The 20,666-nt window shown below is 41.9% G+C and overlaps 1 long non-coding RNA gene across 1 annotated transcript in view; it reads left to right on the top strand.

Annotated features, from left to right (window-relative positions):
- Window positions 1-18,807, top strand: part of LOC122703762 — a 34,525-nt gene extending 15,718 nt beyond the window's left edge. The window contains exons 3-4 of the long non-coding RNA XR_006343596.1: window positions 12,700-12,845; window positions 18,755-18,807. This is a non-coding gene — a long non-coding RNA (uncharacterized LOC122703762). The remainder of the gene's footprint in view (window positions 1-12,699; window positions 12,846-18,754) is intronic.
- The last annotated feature ends 1,859 nt before the right edge of the window (window positions 18,808-20,666 follow it).

Genomic DNA, 20,666 nt, shown 5'->3' with positions numbered 1-20,666 from the left:
GGATGGCATCACCGACTCAAAGGACATGAGTTTGAGCAAACTGCGAGGTCCCAACACATTATTCTTTTTAAATTCATCATCAGCAATTTTTAAAATTGATGTTCTACTCTGTACCAGGTACTATGCTTGGCTTCTACCTATGTAGAGTTCACAGTAATAGAATAGAATAATTAAAACAATACATGATAAAGACGAATGGAAGTGCATGTGAATGGTAGCAGAATCTCAGGGAAAGAAGGGCAAAAATATGCAATGATTTGGGTGTCTGTTTGACCCTTAGAAGGGGCCTTGCCAATCTATTTCATACCACACTGACATAAGCATGTGTATTACTCAGGTAGGCTCCCAAAATGGGTTGCAATAGGTTAAGTAAGTGATTAGTAAACATTTTTGTTTCCCTGGCGACTCAGTGGTAAAAAAATCTGCCTGTAATGTGGGTGACCCAGGTTCAATTCCTGGGTCTGGAAGATCCCCTGGAGAAGGAAATAGCAACCTGCTCCTGTATTCTTGCCTGGAGAATACCATGGGCAGAGGAGCCTGGAGAGCTACAGTCCATGGGGTTGCAAATAGTCAGACATGACTGAGCGACTCACACACACACACACACACACACACACACACACACAACCATTTCTAGAGCAGAAAATTTTCTGTTGAAAAAGAGGTCAAGGTCCCACTTGCTAAATTTAGACAACACTGGGACCCAAAGCACTTCCCAGGTGACTCAGTGCTAAAGAACTCACCTGCCAATGCAGGAGACGCTGAAGCCTGGCAGGCTATAGTCCATGGGGTAGCAGAGTCCCACCAGACTTGGCGACAGAGAACGTGAATATGCACACGTGCATGTGCGCACGCATGTACACACACACACACACACACACACACACAAAAGCAGTCCATTTTCAGGAAATGGAGTACCTATTCCAGCCCAAACAAACCGAACCTCAACTCCAAGGTGGAAAAAGCCATGCTGCTTTCAGCCATGGAAGCAAAAATTCATGGGCTCAGAGACAATATTTCCACCTAGAACGGCTGTGTGTGCTGTCCGACTTTTTGTGACCCTGTGGACTGTAGCCCGCCAGGCTCCTCTGTCCATGGAATTCTTCAGGCAAGAATACTGGAGTGGGTTGCCATGCCCTCCTCCAGGGGATCTTCCCAACTGAAAGATGGAGTCAGCATCTCTTCTCCTGCACTGGCAGGTGGGTTCTTGACCACTGGCGCCACCTTGGGAAGCAACGTTTAGGGGACTTCTTTTCCTCATTGTGATTTCTTTTCTAGTTAGGCCTCATAGACATGATGTCTGGGGTGTAAAGGGCGGCTGAAAAGTTCACATGTTCAACCAGACCTTGATGTGCATTGCTCTAGAGTGAAGATCTGTGGTCAGTATTGGCGGGATGAACTGGAGTATAAAACATGACCACTATTCTTAAGGGGCAAATAGTCCCAGGTCTTGAAAAACCCACTAGTTTCCAGGGAGCTCTCCTTTACTTTGGGACTGTTTCTGGGCTCCTTCACATCACATGATAGCTCAGATCAAGTGACTTCAGACTGAGTCTACTTCCTGCCTGGGCCTGGGCTACCACTATTACCACTACCACTTCCAAAGGGCTAAATTTTTTGGTCTGTGGCTTTACTGCTACTATTATCCCATTGATTTTACACTGAAGGGCCTTAACACTGCCTAAAGTCATTACACCCAACGGACACATCGGTTGGACACCCTGTTACCCTATCAGTCATATACCAGGATCCAAACTAGTCTTTGTCAATTCATATTAATGTGTAATTATCTGCAGTGGCTCAGAAATCATGGCGTTTTTCAGAAGACCTGTCATGCATGTCTTGAGCTATTTTTATAACAACACGGAAAAGTAGATCCACCCTATGTGAACTGATACAAAATCAACTTCCAAGTGCAGAATGACTTGCATCTTAATGCTGAAAAAATGTACAAAAATATTTCATATTATATTCCCAAAGCTGAGCCTTGGTTTCCTTATCCTGGAGCAGGGTAACTGGAATTCTATTATGTTTTCTTTATTCTTTTTCTTTTTAATCCGCTATATTTTACCTACAAATCACCCCACTGGTAAGAAAGGCTCTGCTATGAACCACATGCTTCATCAAAAGTAAACCTCACTTGCTTCTTCTTACTGTGGCCCCCCCAACAGATCAAGGAAAATAGTTCTGTTTTCACAGTGAAATCACAGACATAAATCTCTCAAATCTAGCTCATCTCTTTGTGAGGACTCCTTCACATTCATTTTCTGGCAAAGAGATTGAAAGAGAGATTCCTTCTAGAAAACTCAAAAGCTGGGGGAGAGGAGTGCTTTTAGCAGCCCTTGGCTCCATGGTGACAAGTCCATTGGGATCCCAAATGGCAGGTCCAAACCTAAATTTGCATGCAAACAACAAGGCAAACCTCTCAGACTTTTTTCTTTTCCTTCCTTATTGCATTTCCTTCACCCACTCCTCCCTGGCTCTGCTGCTTAGTTTGTATTTAACCTACAATCCACAGTAATGGGGGAGATAGTGCACTAAGCTTGGAGTTAGGAAGAACCAGGCTCAAAGGCTCCTTCTCCGCTTTCTTACTATGTGACTCACAGTGCCAACTCTCAGCCTGTTTCCACAGCTGAGGTTGAGGAATAATCACTTCTCAGGGTTATTGGGGGACTCAAATGACATAACACATGTTCGGTTGGCCAAAAAGTCATTTGGGTTTTTCTGCAACATCTTACAGAAAACGCGAACCAACTTTTTGACCAAGCCAATGTAAACGTTTATATTAATAAAACCCACCAGTTTATATTAGTAAAATCCACCAGTCCTTACTCCCCTAATCAAATGCTTGTCTGAAATAAGACTCACAACCAGTAGGTCTACTCAGGAGGACTCGATTCCCCAACAGTGAGACAGCTGATTTGTCAACAGAAATCAGCTGCAGTGACCAGCCAGGAAGGTCTAAGCTTAGGATGGAGACCACTCACCTCGACAGGAGTATCAGCTACCATCTGCCCCCGGAGAACCCAAGCTAAAGCTTTCTGCTTTCATTTCCTTCTCCTTTTTCTTTTTTCTGTATTTAGAGGGCCTGACATTGTCCCAGAAGAAGCAAATTAGACAAACCAGTTTACATGAGTGAATAAGTTGGTCAAAATATTTCCCCTCAGCCTGGCAGATATTCCTACTATACCCTCACAACAATCTCTTCTTTATCTTCTCTCCTGCCACACTTATACCTCCTTACTTCCTGCCTACATCGTTGCTGCCAAAAATAATCCCTTCAAAAATGGCCTAAAGGATTGTTAAAAGAAATGAACGGGTTGCATCACTCAAACTAAGACTGAGGGAACTCCCACGAACTCTCTCTCCCATGATGAATCATGTCGAAAATCCTCAGCCTTTATTTCAAGGGCATCCCCACTTGGTCCCCTTGGGCTTTCCATCCTCAGCTCTTGCTAGGTCCCAGTGTGAACTTGAACAGCAAGCAGATGGGTCTTCCCTACTTTCCATCTGTCTTTACTCCTCTGCCCCAACCTCAGTTTGAACTTCTCCTTTTCTTCTTTCTGTATCCAATTTTCACTCATTCTTCAAGGGCCATCACAAGCCCTCTGTCACCTTGCTTTCCCATAGACAGGCAGCACCTGCAAACTTTGGGCTCAGATAGTTTGGGGTTTGAATTCCCCCTCCCCCTCTGCTGCTTGTTACAACAGTTGTAGAATGTGGAACAAATCCCTCATACTTTCTTTGCCTCAGATTCCATATTTATAAAGTATGTCAAGTAGGATAACACCACCTGACCATGTTGTCAGAAGGATCAAATGAGATGAAACATAGAGCATGGTGGCTGGTAAGCAGTAACCAATCAATAAACAAAGATCAGCATTTTTTTTAATTAAAAAAAAAACACTTTTTATTTTATGTTGAAGTATAGCTGACTAACAATATTGTGATAATTTCAGGTGGACAGCAAAGGGACTCAGCCATACATATGCATGTATCCCTTCTCCCACAAACTCCCCTCCCATTTTAGATTGCCACATAACATTGAGCAGAGTCCCCTGTGCTATATAGTAGAACCTTGTTGGTTATCCATTTTAAATATAGCAATGCGTACATGGTCATCCCAGCTCCCGAACGATCTCTTCCTTCCTTTCTTGCCCCTGGCAACCATTAAGTTTGTTCTCTAAGTTTGTGGGTCTGTTTCTGTTTTGTAAATAAATTTATTTGTATCATTTCCTTCTAGATTCTGCATATAAGGGATGCCACATATTTTTCCTTCTCTGATTTACTTCACTCAGCATGACAATCCCTAGGTCCATCCATGTTGCTGCAAATGGCAGTATAATGGCCATTATTTTTATCTTCCTATAATATCTGCCACATCTCAAACTTACTGTCAGCTAATGGCAGTGCTGTACAATTTGATAGCATTACATTTAATTCATAATCAACTGCAGATATTAGGTTTGTGAAGACCTTTGTGGGGGAAGAATTTCCAGTTGAGAAACATGTGAGCTTATAAGAAAAACAGGATTAGGGAAGCTGAGGTCATGTGTGAATCTAGAAAATTTATTATACATTTTTATATTAATTAAAATAAGTCAGTAAAGGCAGAACATTAAACAAAGAAGCTATAGTCATATTTTATGAGTATCACATTAGTGAGAATTAATTTCCACCTACTCTGTCTTGCTCCCTGAAAACTTTCTGGGGCACTTTGACCTGCAGAGTCAAAAGGATGCTTATGTATTCAGTTTGCTTTGTAACAGCTAATGCTGACGTCATGAGGCATTCTGATCTGAGCCTGTTCCTTCAACCACATGTTTAATGCATTTTTGATCTGGTGAGTTGTAACTACTGATTCCTGCTTCTCAGATTCTTTCTTCCAATCCTGCTCCCTCAGCCCATCTTATACCATCTCAGCACCCTTGAAGAAATGGATTCATACCAGCATTCTTTTCCCTGCTTCCGCAAATGAAGAACATCCTGAATCTGGATGAAGAGTTAAGTCTATTTCCATGGAGGGTTTCTACCTCATTCTCAAAGCTGTACTCAGCTTAGGAGAGGAAATCAGGTTGTTGTATAGACACATTGCCCGGAAGGAGAGACCTCACCACCAAGGGCTTCTGAGGGAGGGTCTTGGGGACGTTACCTTCTATTCTTAATAATCCCTTCCTTCTCTTCCCTTTTTTCTGGCCTCAGCTCTTTACTTCTTTGCCTTCCTCAGGCCTCTATTCACCCCATTTTCTCCTGGGAGCCCTTTCCTGCTCCAGGAATAACTTAGCTCCCTGCCCCAAGACTCTTCTGGCGATGCAGCATTGGTGGTGACAGGCATTCTCGAATCTCCTGGGCTTTCCTTCCTGTGACTGCGGGCTCTTGGGAAGGGAGGGAGGAGAGTAGTTCTGATCCTCTCCCTGGGGAAAAGGTAAGGGTGCTTCCACTCTGTCCTGAGATTTCTTCCAAATTTCTGAAGTTAAACACACCTCACTGTGGAGATTCGTCTCCCTGCCGAGTCTCTCAAATGGGCCCCATTTGTAGCTCTTCTAGTAACATAACGTGATTCTTTCTCACCAGAACCTAGAGCCTCATCTACTACTATCAAGTGAGTATTTGATGGCAGCAGGAGAAAGAGAAGGTGAGTCACTAGGTTTGGGGGAGTATCATTAAAAACTTTTGCAAGAAGCATTTGCAGCTACTCCTGGTTTCTCTCTGCTGGTTGTATTTGTTCTCTCCCAAGCCCTATTTGGGCAGGGCCATCTGTGACTTATGCTTGGAGTTATGGCAGGTGGCTTTCCCTTCCCTTTCACACAATAACTGAGTATCATGTTGCCCTTCTGTTTCCGTCTCTGCCTTTCTGCATCAATTTTCAGCTTATCTGAATTCTCATTGTGTATGCTTATGGGGGCCAATTCCATTACATTGCTCCACAAAAGAGTCCCTGGACTCCCTTTTCTAGAGTAATTTAGCTGACTTCAGTATGAATCAAAAGAAGCTGACTTCAATATGAATCAAAAAGGAAAGATGTTTGGCAACATTTTGATAGCAATTATAGCAATTAAGGGAGTACACTGTCATGGGCTGTCTGTGGGTGCAGGGCACCAAATGCCTCAGCTACAATGAATGTCAGATGAGAGCCCAGGGACCCCTGGGCATGGAGGACATTGTTCAAGACCAACTCTTGGTGGTTAGAGGGGCAGCCTTTGACCTCACAGAAGGGTTAAGTCTCACATTATCATTTAAGAAACTTATGGCCTAATGACTGATAAATTTAATTACCTTAGCTTGCTTACTATCTTTAATAAAACTCCTTAACTATAAAGAGTTACTGGTCCTACAGGCTTTGTGTTTAAGATGCTGTACAATTAATCAGCAAATGAGACCTTCCTTTTTTTTTGTGAAGGAGAGTGATCAAGGAATTGAAAATAAGGAAAGATTTTAAGAAGTTGCTAGACCAGTACTACCAACTAGAACTAAGGATGAGTGTTTTCCCTACTTCAAGTCCCGAGTTAGATTCCTCGGCTAGGTCTACATGAATCATGCTAAGCAGAGTTGTGAGAGTCATATCTGGTGAATCCATGACTGCTCAGCAGCTTGCTTCAGCCCGGCTGTATTTTCCCACATTCACTGGATAATTGCCCAACACCTTTGAATTGATTAATTGGATCTTACGTAAGGGAAGCCACATTTCTGAGTGGTGGCAAGTTCAAAAAAGTAAGACATTAAGAAAATTAAGAAGGTGTTTTTTTTTTTTGCAAACTTGAGGCCACCAATGCTTATTCCAAACTTTAAATCTTTCAAGATCAAAAGTCCGTCTTGAGGATAAAGCGTACCAAAGCCGTAGAGAAACGTTAGTTTTGGCAAGATGAGCAAAGAGAAGTGGGCAGAAAGGAAGCAAACAAAATACAGAGAGGAAATTCTACCTTAACGCTCCTCACAGAAGTTTCATTAAAAAACAACAAACAATCATCCACCCATCTCTTTATATCAATAAAAAAATAATTGAAGGGAAAATATTTAAAATGAGTGACCTCTGCAGGTTCTGATCTTTTCAACATCTGAAATTCTGAAATTAAAAAGTTTTGTGACTTCCCTGGTGGTCTAGTGGCTAAGATTCTGTGCTCTCAATGCAGGGTACCCGGGTTTGATCCTGGTCAGGAAACTACATCCCACTTGCCGCAACTAAAAGATTCCTTGTGCTGCAACTAAGACCCAGCACAATCAAATAAATAAATATTTTTTTAAAAAAGAATCCATTAAAAAAAAAAAGTTTTGTGAAATGTAATCCCTTAGGAAATTAATCAGAAGGTCCAAATGCTCACAGCCTCAGGCATGACTGGTTCTCTCCTTCTAGGTGAGACATACGCTCACTCTGTGTAAATGTGAGAATGCCATTACATGAAACCCCATCCCTGACACACAATGATTCAATTTAGTGGGCTTTAACAAGGGTACCAAGTCCAAGAATCCAATGAGAGAGTTAAGAAAGCATTTGGTTTTGTTTGCCTAACAGAAACAGCAGAAATACAGTTCCAATCCCACACCAAAGCTATTGAATTCCATTGACTTTAAAACATAAAACCACCTCTGGGACAACATTAAACACACCAATATTCACCTTAGAGGGGTGTCAGAAGGAGAAGAGAGAGAGAAAGGACCCGAGAAAATATTTGAAGAGATAATAGCTGAAAACTTCCCAAACATGGGAAAGGAAGTAGTCTGCCAAGTCCAGGAAGCACAGAGTTCCAGCAAGGATAAACCCAAGGAGGAACACACCAAGACACATAGTAATCAGGCTGGCATAAATTAAAGACAGAGATAAAATATTAAAAGCAACAAGGGAAAAATATACAAGCAACTCCTGCAGCTCAATTCCAGAAAAATAAATGACCCAATCAAAAAATGGGCCAAAGATCTAAACAGACATTTCTCCAAAGAAGACATACAGATGGCTAACAAACACATGAAAAGATGCTCAACATCACTCATTATCAGAGAAATGCAAATCAAAACCACAATGATGTAGCATTACACGCCAGTCAGAATGGCTGCTATTCAAAAGTCTACAAGCAATAAATGCTGGAGAGAGTGTGGAGAAAAGGGAACTCTCTTACACTGTTGGTGGGAATGCAAACTAGTACAGCCACTATGGAGAACAGTGTGGAGATTCCTTAAAAAACTGGGAATAGAATTGCCATATGACCCAGCAATCCCACTCCTGGGCATACACACCGAGGAAACCAAATCTGAAAGAGACACGTGTACCCCAATGTTCATCGCAGCACTGTTTATAATAGCCAGGACATGGAAGCAACCTAGATGCCCATCAGCAGACGAATGGATAAGGAAGCTGTGGTACATATACACAATGGAATATTACTCAGCCATTAAAAAGAATTCATTTGAATCAGTTCTGATGAGATGGATAAAACTGGAGCCCATTATACAGAGTGAAGTAAGCCAGAAAGATAAACACCAATACAGTATACTAATGCATATATATGGAATTTAGAAAGATGGTAACGATAACGCTATATGCAAGACAGAAAAAGAGACACAGATGTATAGAACAGACTCTTGGACTCTATGGGAGAAGGCGAGGGTGGGATGATCTGAGAGAACAGAATCGAAACATGTATATTATCAAGTGTGAAACAGATCACCAGCCCAGGTTGGATGCATGAGACAAGTGCTCGGGCCTGGTGCACTGGGAAGACCCAGAGGGAAGGGATGGGGAGGGAGGTGGGAGGGGGGTTCAGGATGGGGAACACATGTAAATCCATGGCTGATTCATGTCAATGTATGGCAAAACCACTACAATATTATAAAGTAATTAGCCTCCAACTAATAAAAATAAATGAAAAAAAAAAAAAAGCAACAAGGGAAAAATGACCAAAAAAATACATGGGAACTCCCATCAGGCTTTCAGCTGATTTCTCAACAGAAACCCTACAAGCCAGAAGCAAATGGCATGATATATTTAAAGTGATGAAACGGAAGAACCTACAACCAAGAATACTCTACCCAGCAACACTGTCCTTCAGATTTGATAGAGAAATCAAAAGCTTTCCAGACAAGCAAAAATTAAGAGAATTCAGCACCACAAAACCAGCTTTACAACAAATGCTAAAGCAACTTCTCTAGGCAGGAAACATAAGAGAAGGAAAAGACCTACAGAAAATAAACCCAAAACAATTAAGAAAACAGTAATAGGATCATACATATTGATACTTACCTTAAATGTAAATGGATTAAATGCACCAACCAAAAGACATAGACTGACTAGGTGGATGAAAACATGTGCATGTATGCACTTCCACTTACCACATCACTCACCTTGACCACCCCCCAAGTTGTATGTAATTATTTTATATTGCTAAGTTAATCATGTTCTCATTATGGCTTGCAACTGTAATTATCTTTTATTTTTTGTCTGGCTATTGATTGTGAAAACTGATAAACATCTTTTACTATTGTGATTATGTAACTGTTACTCACTTCACACTATTGTATCATGATTGGTCAACAGAAAAAATAATAGAACTCTGTATCACCAAAACTAGTATCTAATACAAAAATCAGTAATCACTTTCTAAAATTCAGATGTGTATCAGAATTATCTTGAAATTTTTGAAAAATACAATGCCCAGGTATTGCTTTTTTTCTCCAGAGCTCCAGATACATTTCTAATGAGCAGTCATGTTTAAAAACACTAGGACTATATGATGATCTTTTATTTTTATCTAGTTTGTTTCACTTTTTTTTATTTCACATTCAGTGCTCCCATTTCATTTAGTTTATGTTCTCCAATTTCTCCATCTGTTTTTGATGTTCTTTCTCAACTCTTTATCAAGTGTAGTATAAAAACTATTGTATACATATATATGTATGATATATATATTTTATAAAACTTATGAATTTTTGCCTATCTAAAAAATTATGGCATCTTGATCCCACTTGGTTGACTTAGTGTGAATAGAATGCTAAATTTCTAATTAAAAAATAGATATGCAACAAGCAAATAAAGTTTACTGTATAGCATAGGGAACTATAGACAGTATCTTGTAATAACCTATGATGGAAAATAGTTTCAAAAATAATATATATGTATTTTGTGTAACTGAATCACCTTGCTGTACACCTGAAACATTGTAAGTCAACCATACTTCAATAAAATAAATATATTTAAAGAAACATAAAACCATATCAGGTTATATAATTACATTATTTGCAGAACTGGATCAAGTATAAAAACATTTTATCTGGAACAACAGACTGGTTCCAAATAGGGAAAGGAGTATGGCAAGGCTATATATTGTCACCCTGCTTATTTAACTTACATGCAGAGTACATCATGAGAAACGCTGGGCTGGATGAAGCACAAGCTGGAATCAAGAGTGCCGGGAGAAATATCAGTAACCTCAGATATACAGATGGCACTTTTTATGTCAGAAAGAAAGAAGAATGAAAGAACCTCTTGATGAAAGTGAGAGGAGAGTGAAAAAGTTGGCTTAAAACTCAACATTCAGAAAACTAAGATCATGGCATCTGGTCCCATCACCTCATGGGAAATTGATGGGGAGACAGTGGAAACAGTGTCAGACTTCATTTTTTTGGACTCCAAAATCACTGCAGATGGTGACTGCAGTCATGAAATTAAAAGACACTTGCTCCTTGGAAGAAAAGTTATGACCAACCTAGACAGCATATTAAAAAGCAGAGACATTACTTTGCCAACAAAGGTCTGTCTAGTCAAGGCTATGGTTTTTCCAGTGGTCATGTATGGATGTGAGAGTTGGACTATAAAGACAGGTGAGCACCAAAGAATTGATGCTTTTTAACTGTGGCATTGGAGAAGACTCTTGAAGAGTCCCTTAGACTGCAAGAAGATCCAACCAAGTCCATCCTAAAGAAAATCAGTCCTGAGTATTCATTAGAAGGACTGATGCTGAAGCTGAAACTCCAATATTTTGGCCACCTGATGTGAAGAATTGACTCATTTGAAAAGACCCTGATGCTGGGAAAGATTGAAGGCAGGAGAAGGGGATGACAGAGGATGAGATGGTTGGATGGCATCACCAACTCAATGGACATGAGTTTGAGTAATCTCCGGGAATTGGTGATGGACAAGGAGGCCTGGCATGCTGCAGTCCATGGGGTCGCAAAGAGTCAGACACAACTGAACGACTGAACTGACTGAACATACTTGCCAATGGAAAACACACAGGGGTAGGGTAGAGAACTGCTCCTTTTTCATGTTTTATCCCACTTCAAATTTACCTTGTCTCAAGGAGCTAGTATTCTACGTAAGTTGAGTTCTATACATTCCACAGTGGTGGTTCCTTTAGCTAGGAGAACTCATGAGAGTAGGATAAATAATGGAAACTATGCTTCACAGTAAAAACTCCAAAAATCTGCCTTGTACCAAAAGTTTAAGCCCAACCGTAGCATTTGGTCTGCGCTCAAAGAAAGAAGGAAATCCAACCACAGCCTGTACTTGGGTGTACCTGAATTTATGGTTTCTTTCTCTGCTTGCTCTCTTCTCCATGGGACAGATCTGAGCCTGTTTCATTTCTACTGAAAGCAACCCAACTCCAGGTCACAAAAATCAATAGGAGCCCTGTACTTATTTTGGCTGCAAAGCTAGAGAACAAGGTGAGAAATGGCCCCTAAGTTAATACAAGGAAATTGAGTACACGGACACAGACTCACCCACATACAGGCAATTGACTTCACTTTCATGCAGCTGCCAGAGGAAGCTTATTGTTAACCAAGCTGACATGAGCACAGAAAGTAATCAGCTGTCATGAACATAACAAAAATGACCACTCTTCTCCGCTACCCCCCAAAAATGGTGAAGAGAAACTAACAAAATTAATCTGAATAAGATCTGCGGATAACATCAACTACAGTGGTTCTCATTCCTGGCTGAGACTTCAGTGATTTAGCAAATCATTGAAAAATATAGGCATATACCTACCTTATAGCACTCTGGGGAGAGAGTAAAGAGGGAGAGTAACAGTTTGATCAGTATTAGGTGAAGGGGGCATTCCTGTCCTACAGTCTCAGATCTGAGTCCTCTCTCTGGAGAATAACAAGTGTTATATAGCAAGTTTAGATGGTGTGTGTGTGTACGTCCATGCGGGCAGGGTGTGTGGATGTTTAATATTAATATCCCAGGGGTATAGCTGCTGAGGAGTTGTTCACTCTCAGAAGCAAGTACAAAGAATCCAGACTTTATATATGATTCACCTTAGATCATTCTCAATATTAATAGAGTAATCTCTTTTCACCTGGATGAAGAAAGACCTTGCTCTGGGTACAGTATGAATATTTTTACAAAGAAACTTCCAGAGATCCCGAGAGATGCTTCATATCTGTCCCAGAGATTCAAGCAAACAGCATTTTTCCACATGCAAATATCTCACTGGGGAAATGCTGACTCCTGGTTGCTCTCCTCCTCTGGGAAAGTTCTAGAAACCCACAGGAAGGATTCATTTCAACCTTCTGTGTGTCCCTGAAAGTTGCCAGAAGTCTCTAGTCTGTCTGAAGTGTTAAGTCAGGAAAACACGCCCATCAGAGTAAGAGTGGGATCTGTTGCCACATGGTATACGCAGAGTAGTTAACCTTCTTACAGACATCATCACATTTAACCCTCACAATGAACTCAGGGAAGAACCTGATATTTTCTGTGTTTTACAGACAAGAAGACTGAGACACAAAAGATAACAGTGATTTGCCCAAGGCTGTGTCACCCAGACACCTAACGCCGAGCTCCTGTTCACAAACTTCTCTGCATTGGGAATGGTTTCCAAGGCCAGCCTAGTTCTTGTCAGTTCCTGAACTAGGTAAGTGAAGTCTCTGGGAAGGTCCAGTTCCATGCAGCAAAACCCCAAGTGGGAAGAATGACATAACCTGCATGGAATTAACGAGGCCCTTTCTTCCATGACCTACATGCTTCTTCCTTATGTTCTTCCTGACACCTATAGTCTCAACAGTATGTTCCTGACACACACATTGTGGACCCTGACTTTAGCAGAACTCTCTCTCCTGCCTAGCTGACCACTTGCTAACCAAGGATCATTGTATAGAAGATGTGATTGAGCCAGAGGCTGGCCCAGGACTGAGACCCATTGTGGGGAAGGATCTGCAGGGCTGTGTACAAAATTGAGTGACTGAATGCATACACGCACACACACACACACACGGAGCACACCCGAGTGTGACTGCATGATAAGCTAGAAGCCGTGAACTGACCACTGTGGCTCAGGTAACTGACAGTGCAAAGTCCTCTAAGCTGAGTGTGTGGAGGGCCATCTTCCTTTGAAAAGTATTGTGAAAGCATTCTGTACGCCAGCACCCAGGCAACAGCGAGAGCAGGAACCCCTGGGATAGGGGTCCCAGGTGGAGCTCTACCTCCCATGGTCCTCAGTTTCCACTGGAGTTGTTTCTCCACTGCCCGTGCCCATGAGATAACTGATTCCAAGCCTCTTCCATGCCCACCTCCCTGGGGCAACCTCATATTGATACTGTGTGCTGAGTGGAGGTTATCAGAAGAGCCTTAATGAGAAGGGATTTGGCCAGACAGACTGGGAGCCGCCTTCACTGAATGCAATGTTGGAAGTGAGTCAGGCAGGACCTGAAGAATTCCAACTGCTTGAGGCAAGTTGGCAGCTTCATGTCCAGGCCTCTGGGGAAGCAGAGCCCTGGACGTTTGCCCTCCTTCAGTGCGTTGCACCCAGACTGCCCTGGGCACCGTCTCCTCAGCCATCAGCACCCCTCAGTAATGATGAGCGCTCCGAGAGAGGCCTGGACTGGACATTTAACAAGCATTGGGGACCCTGGACTCACTGAAGAGAGGTTGATCTCTTGCAGAGGGTTGAACTGGACTTCTAGAAGGTGGATCACACAGTGGGTGGAGTCCTGTAGCTGAGTTCCTACAGCTTGGGTTCCAGGCTTGCTTTGGTGTTGGGATAAAGCTTCCCACATGGCCTGGAACAATGGACTGGTTCAAAACTGGGATAGGAGTATGTCAAGGCTATATATTTTCACCCTACTTATTTAACTTACATGGGGAGTACATCATACAAAGAGATTGATGAATTACAAGCTGGAATCAAGATTGCCAGGAGAAATACCAACAATCTCAGATATGCAGATGATACCACTCTAATGGCAGAAAGTGAAGAGGAACTGAAGAGCCTCCTGATGGGGGTGAAAGAGGAGAGTGAAAAAGCTGGCTTAAAACTCAACATTCAAAAAGCTAAGATCATGGCATCCAGCCCCATTACTTCCTGGAAAATGGAAGGGAAAAAAGTAGAAGTAGTGACAGATATTATTTTCTTGAGCAGCAGAATCACTGCAGATGGTGACTGATGTTTGCTCATTGGAAGGAAAGTTTTGATAAATCTAGACAGCATATTAAAAAGCAGAGACATCACTTTGCCAACAAAAGTTCATTTAGTCAAAACTACGGTTTTACCATTAGTCATATATGGATGTGTGAGTTGGACTATAAAGAAAGCTGCATATGCATGCTCCGTCATGTCTGACTCTTTGCGACCCCATAGACTGTAACCTTCCAGGCTTCTCTGTCCATGGAATTTTCCACGCAAAAGATACAGGAGTGGGCCGCCATTTCCTTCTCCATAATAAAGCTGAGTGCTGAAGAACAGATGCTTTAAAATTGTGGTGCTGCAGAAGACCCTTAAGAGTTCCTTGGACAGCAAGGAGATCAAACCAGCCAATCCTGAAGGAAATCAATCCTGGATATTCATTAGAAGGACTGATGCTGAAGCTGAAGCTCCAATACCTTGGTCCCCTGATGTGAAGAGCCAACTCATTGGAAAAGACCCTGATGCTGGGAAAGATTGGAAGCAAAAGGAGTAGGGGGTGGCAGAGGATGAGATGGTTAAATAGCATCACTGACTCAATGGACATGAGTTTGAGCAAACTCCGGGAGACAGTGAAGGACAGGGAAGTCTGGTATGCTGCAGTCCATGGGGTCACAAAGAGTCGGACATGACTTAACAACTGAACAACAACAATGAAAGTTCACCTCAATTGAATTCAACAGGCATTTCTTCCAAAGGACATCTATTCTCATTCTTGGTCATTTAAAACATCGGAACTCCCCTAGCCATCCTGCCCTCACACAAATGCTGAGTAAGAGATTGCTTCTACAGTGACTCTGAGAGACTTCAGGGAGACTCAGTTGATTTGACAAAATTCCCCACTGCACTCCTAAATCTTGGCCTATTAATGATTTATTTGTGACTAAGTATTAACTTTTCACAATGCAAACCTGCCTCAGATGGACAAATAGTGAATAGCTTTCCCATTCACGTGTTTTTAGAGAAGAAAAGGGACAGAATGTTAATAATGGATCAGCAGGTGAAACTCCAACAAGGAGAATGTTTGCTCAAGAAAAAGTGTCATCACTTTGCCATGTGGGGGTCATGGCCTCCCCAGGCCCTTATAGGTCCGGACTTAGGAGTCTTTGCATTAGTGTCAACAAAACACAGGGAAGGGGTTTCAACCTTCACTGAGACTCACGCAGTGAACACTCTAAAAAATCTACTGTGAATGTGTGGGGAAAAAAGGGAATTTTGAGCTGCTATTTTAATCAGGTGAAAACCAACTTGATGTTTCTCTATTTGACACTTTCTAATTTTCTCAGCCCCTGAATTTAGTCTCCTGGTTACTGGGGAAACACATTTTTTTCCCCCTGAATCTATATCTGCCCTATAATTACCTCTAATCAAGAGCTGTAATGTTGCTTTAGTTTCATATAGAAGAATCATAAAACTGGTCAGAGAGGCTCTTGTGATAAAGACAGAAATCCGAAAATACCAGGAGGCCTGAGCATGGACTTATTAGATCAGGCCAGTTCCTGACCCACGAGCCTGCTGGCCCCTTGGCTTCTATGATACTCATGCTTATTCTGCTGGGCTGGGTGCCCCTGACTTTGAGATGTCACCTACACCTGCGTGTCACACCTGGAATCAGTGCCCATTCTGCTTCTGAGTCATAAGTGATGAGGAATTGACCTGTTTGAGGAGGGGCCCCTGCCACGCAGATCTCTGTCCAGGGCTTCAGGGGCATTTGGGAAGCCATTACCAGGGTTGTAATGCATCGGGGCAGGGGGTGGAGATTTGCCCCACCTCAGAAATACCAGAGGGAAAGGCAGAGGGCGGGAAGAGAAGTGTGTCCAGGAGAGGTACCCCAAAGCCTGGGTCAATCAGCTAATTGAGGACCGACCCTGGGAAGAGGGTAAAGTCTGCAAAGCATAGTTTTTAGTCTATAAACATTCATTTAGCAACTATCATACGCCAAGCCCTGTAATAAGCTGTGGGGAAACATTGGTGAACAAGAAACAAGAATTTATAGTTCAAATATCAGACTGGAATCAAGCGGTCACCCCACCTCCAGGGTCCCCTTCTCCTTCTCAAAAAATGTCCTTGCACCAGCCAGCCTGTGTCACATGGAGACCAGACACCTACCTGCATTTCTGTTCTTTGAAGACACCATTCCTAAGCTCCCCCAAATCCCTTTTCTCTTGCACCCTCATCCCTTGAGTACTCTGAAATACCTATTTGCTGGGGAAGTTCAATCTATTGACTGATCACTTAGATCCTGTTACCTTTTTTTCCAAAGATATTTACTTTTAAAAGAGGGCACCCTGGAGGAGGAAATGGCTACCCACTCCAGTATTCTTGCCTTGAAAATTCCACAGACAGAGGAGCCTGGCAGGCTGTAGTCCATGAGGTCGCAAAAAATTGGATACGACTGAGTACACACACACACACACACACACCAGAGAGCAGAGTTTTATCCGAAAGAATCATACTTCTGATGGCAGAATTTCTGTCACAGGGACAGAATGGTTAAAAAAATTTTTTTAAATACTGACATTATTTTAATATTCCCTTCTATGTCTAGTGACATTATTTTAATATTCACTTAATTTCACAGTAATCATATGAAGTTGTTGATAATAAATAGAAAAGAATATGAAATTCAGAAAGTCCTAGTTTTTACACAAGGTCACACAGCAAGAAAATAACAAAAGTGAAACATGGAAGCAAATTCTCTGACTCCAAAGCAGGGGTCTTTCCATTGCACCACAAGTGCTTCTCTTGGCAATTACTTTGTACAAATCTTTGGGACATCACCTGGCTTGAATTAGGGGCAGAGATAGACTTTGATGGGGTAGTAATATTTATGAGACTTTCCGTAACTCAAACAGTTACCTTGGGAATCACTTTTAGTTTTCCTAGGTGATCTGCCAAAAGTATTACCTCTTCTATTTTACCTCTAAACCTAACTTAAGCTCCCTTCTAAAATTTTGAGGTGTGAGGGAAGGATTGGATAGTGGCTTATGGAATCATGCCAGTGTTCTCAGGGTCCTTGGGCATGGCTTAGGGATTGGCCTGTCCTTCTCCTATCTTCCATGAACAGACGGATCAGTCTTGGTTGTTAAGAACTTCTCTGAGTGGTCCAGCAGCATGGGAAAAACATGGCCTGTCTGGTGGCCTTGGCCCAGCCCTGGCCATAAAAAGGGATTTCATATCATTAGCAGCTTTCCTTTCACAGTTGGTTGGCGTGAAATGTCTTGGCAGCTGAAATGACAGTGGGGATTCCCTCCTCATCAGTGATTTCACAGAGTGAGTCAGAAAACACCCCATACTAAGAGCAGCCATGGTGCAGCTGTATTGACTGCTTTAATTTGTGGCTCTGACAATAACAAGTTGAGATGCTGAAAATGCGTGTAGCAGTGGTCAGCTGGCGACCAGATGGCAAGTTGAAATTAACTTTACACGGCAGGTCTAGTGGATAAGCTGGTTGTGTCTGGATGCCTAGCTTTGTCAACATTACTAGAAGGCTCTGCTACCAAGGCTGAGCTGGAGATCATGGGGTAAGTAGAGGCACCCTAGGTGGTCCCAATGAAGAGTGTGGGGTGTGTATGTATACATATATATTAAATATATATATATATGTATATATACATATATGTACAAAATATAAATAAATATATTTATTTTTACTCAGTATTTGTTGTCTATATTCCAAAGAGGATGGAAAATATAATTATATCCACCCCTGAGCAGGTTGCATTTGAGGTCAGGGCATGAAGTTCAGGTATGCTTTCTAGTAGAACTGAGTATTTCACTAGTGTGTCAGAGTTGAAAATAATAGCTCCCAGGTTCATTTGAAATGTTCCCTCCTTTAAAGACCAAAGCAGAGTGAATGAACCTATTGGCTAATTGAGTCTCTCTATTGATACCTAAAGTGACATCCATGGCTTATGCTGTGAGTGAAAATTCAGGCACTGCCCTACATTAAACTTGAAGTTTTGTTTTCTTTCTACTTTGGGTCTATTGACTCAATTACCACCAACAGGCAGAGTTCACTCCAGTCCCACCTCTGCCTATTTACCAAGTAGAAGTTGTAGAATAGAGGTGAAGGTGGTTTGGTGTAGAATTTTAACTCTGCTGTTTGCCTGGGGCAGTGTAGCAAGTATCCTCCAAGGTGGCCACCAGTGACCTCTGAATCCTGGTATTCACACCCTTGTGTAATTCCCTCCCCTTGGCTATTCACTGGCATCTAGCAAATACAGAAAAGTGATGAAATGTCAATTCTGAGATTAGAGCATAAAAAGATTGTGGTTTCCAGCTTGAATGCAAACTTTCTCACTTTCTCTCATTCTCTTTTTCTCTTTGATCATTCTTTCTGTGGGAACCATGCTGTGAATTAGGCTGGAGAAAAAAGAAAAGAGACCTGCCAGTAACTACATCAGGGAGCATGAAAGTAAGTTCCCTCCCCTTTTTCGTCCCCTCTCTGGCATTCAGATGAAACCACAACCCTAGCCAACAGCTTGCCTGCAACCTCAGAGAGACCTTGACCCAGAGGCACTCGGTGAAGCTGTGCCCAGATTTCTGATCAACAGAAAGTGTAATAGATGTTTGTAGTTTGAAGACACCAAGTATTTTTTTTTGAGCGAGGGGTGTCATTTATTAAGCAGGAGTAGAAAACCAACACAGGCAGCACTGGATGCCACGCTGGTTCCCCCGTTAACCACTGAGTGGCTGGGCCGAGTCATCACAGGACTCAGTGGACTGTACACTCGAGTTCTAAGTGGATCCTGACATTGGAGGGGGAGTTTTTCTAAACTTTAGTGGTGGAATCACCACCCGTGATTCACTGTGCATACAGGGAGCTCCTCAGACACATTTCCACCACTGGCTAGAGTAGTTTAAAGACAGTCTTGGTCCAGAGGCAAGGGCTCCACCACAGACTTACTAAAATAGAATCTCTAGGGTGGACCTGGATCTGTATTTCTGGTAAATCATCCCAGTAATTTTTCCGTTTAGTTCATTTTAGAAATCACTGGAATAAATAACCTTTCCAGGTCTTGTTCTGTGTTGGATGTCCATGGCTCTCTGTGTTAAAGGAGCTTCACATCTCATGCAGGTAATACCCAGCAGTGAGGTTAGCATATTTGTATGTTCTAAATGTGGGTATTCAGAAGCTTGTTGTAGGACTCAGAAATTTGAGCAAAGGAATTCCCTCGTAGCTCAGCTGATAAAAAAATCTTTCTGCAATGCAGGAGACCCGGGTTCGCTCCTTGGGTCGGGAAGATCCCTTGGAGAAGGAAATGGCAACCCACTCCAATATTCTTGCCTGGAGAATCCCATGGACAGAGGAGCCTGGCAGTCTACAGTCCATGGGGTTGCAAGAGTTGGACACGAGTTAGTGACTAAACCACCACCACCGACCAAGGAATGCTTGTATATCTGAGTCTAATCATAGAATTCATGAAGATTCTAGCATGATTCCACAAATGGTTCTCTAACAACTCAAACATCAGTGATACATTGCTGAAGTTAACTATTTTCAGAGACACTGTGGTATGGGGAAGGAGACACTGGAATTAGAGCCAGAACCAGGTTTAGGTGCTGGCTTCTCTGCTTTGCAGCTGTGTGACCTTGGGCAAGTTAATTAATGTCTCTGAGCATACTTTTCCACTTTATTTTTAGAACTTTGTTGGGGTTTTTTCCCCCTGACTACAAAAGTAATATAGCCTCCTTCTAAAAAGAGGGAACATGCAGATAAGTATTTTTAAAATCCAAAATTATACATAACCTAGAAACCTCTGATAGCTACAGTCCTATTTCCTCCAGTCTAGTTTAGATTTGGGTTTAGGTACATGTTTTTACATAACTATGATCATGCTATTAGATAAGCCTTTCATCCTGCTTTTTCGCTTAACCTTTGTATTCTGAACATTTTCTCATATCATTAAAAGTTTCTCAAAGATATCACTTCCAGGAGCCTTATAGTACTCCACTGTGTAGGTGTATCATGACTGTTTTCTGTGGTTAAATATTTCTATTATTTCCAAGTTTTCACTTTAATAAAAAATATTGTGAGAAACATCTTTGTTTACAATATTTGTCCACATTTCCTATTACTTTCTTAGAAGGAACTCTCAGAAATGAAATCACTGCATCCAAAGGTTTAAATACTTTTAAAGGATCTGATACATGTTGCAAATTGCCCTTCAGAAAGGTTTAACCAGCATGTGCTTCCACTAGTAGAAGGAGAAATTTCATCTTGATGCAACTTTGCCAACATAACCGTTATTCTAAAATATTGTTGATTTGATT

Source organism: Cervus elaphus, chromosome 11 (genome assembly GCF_910594005.1).
Source record: "Cervus elaphus chromosome 11, mCerEla1.1, whole genome shotgun sequence".
Lineage (NCBI taxonomy): Eukaryota > Metazoa > Chordata > Mammalia > Artiodactyla > Cervidae > Cervus > Cervus elaphus.
This window is presented reverse-complemented; position numbering and strand designations above follow the sequence as displayed.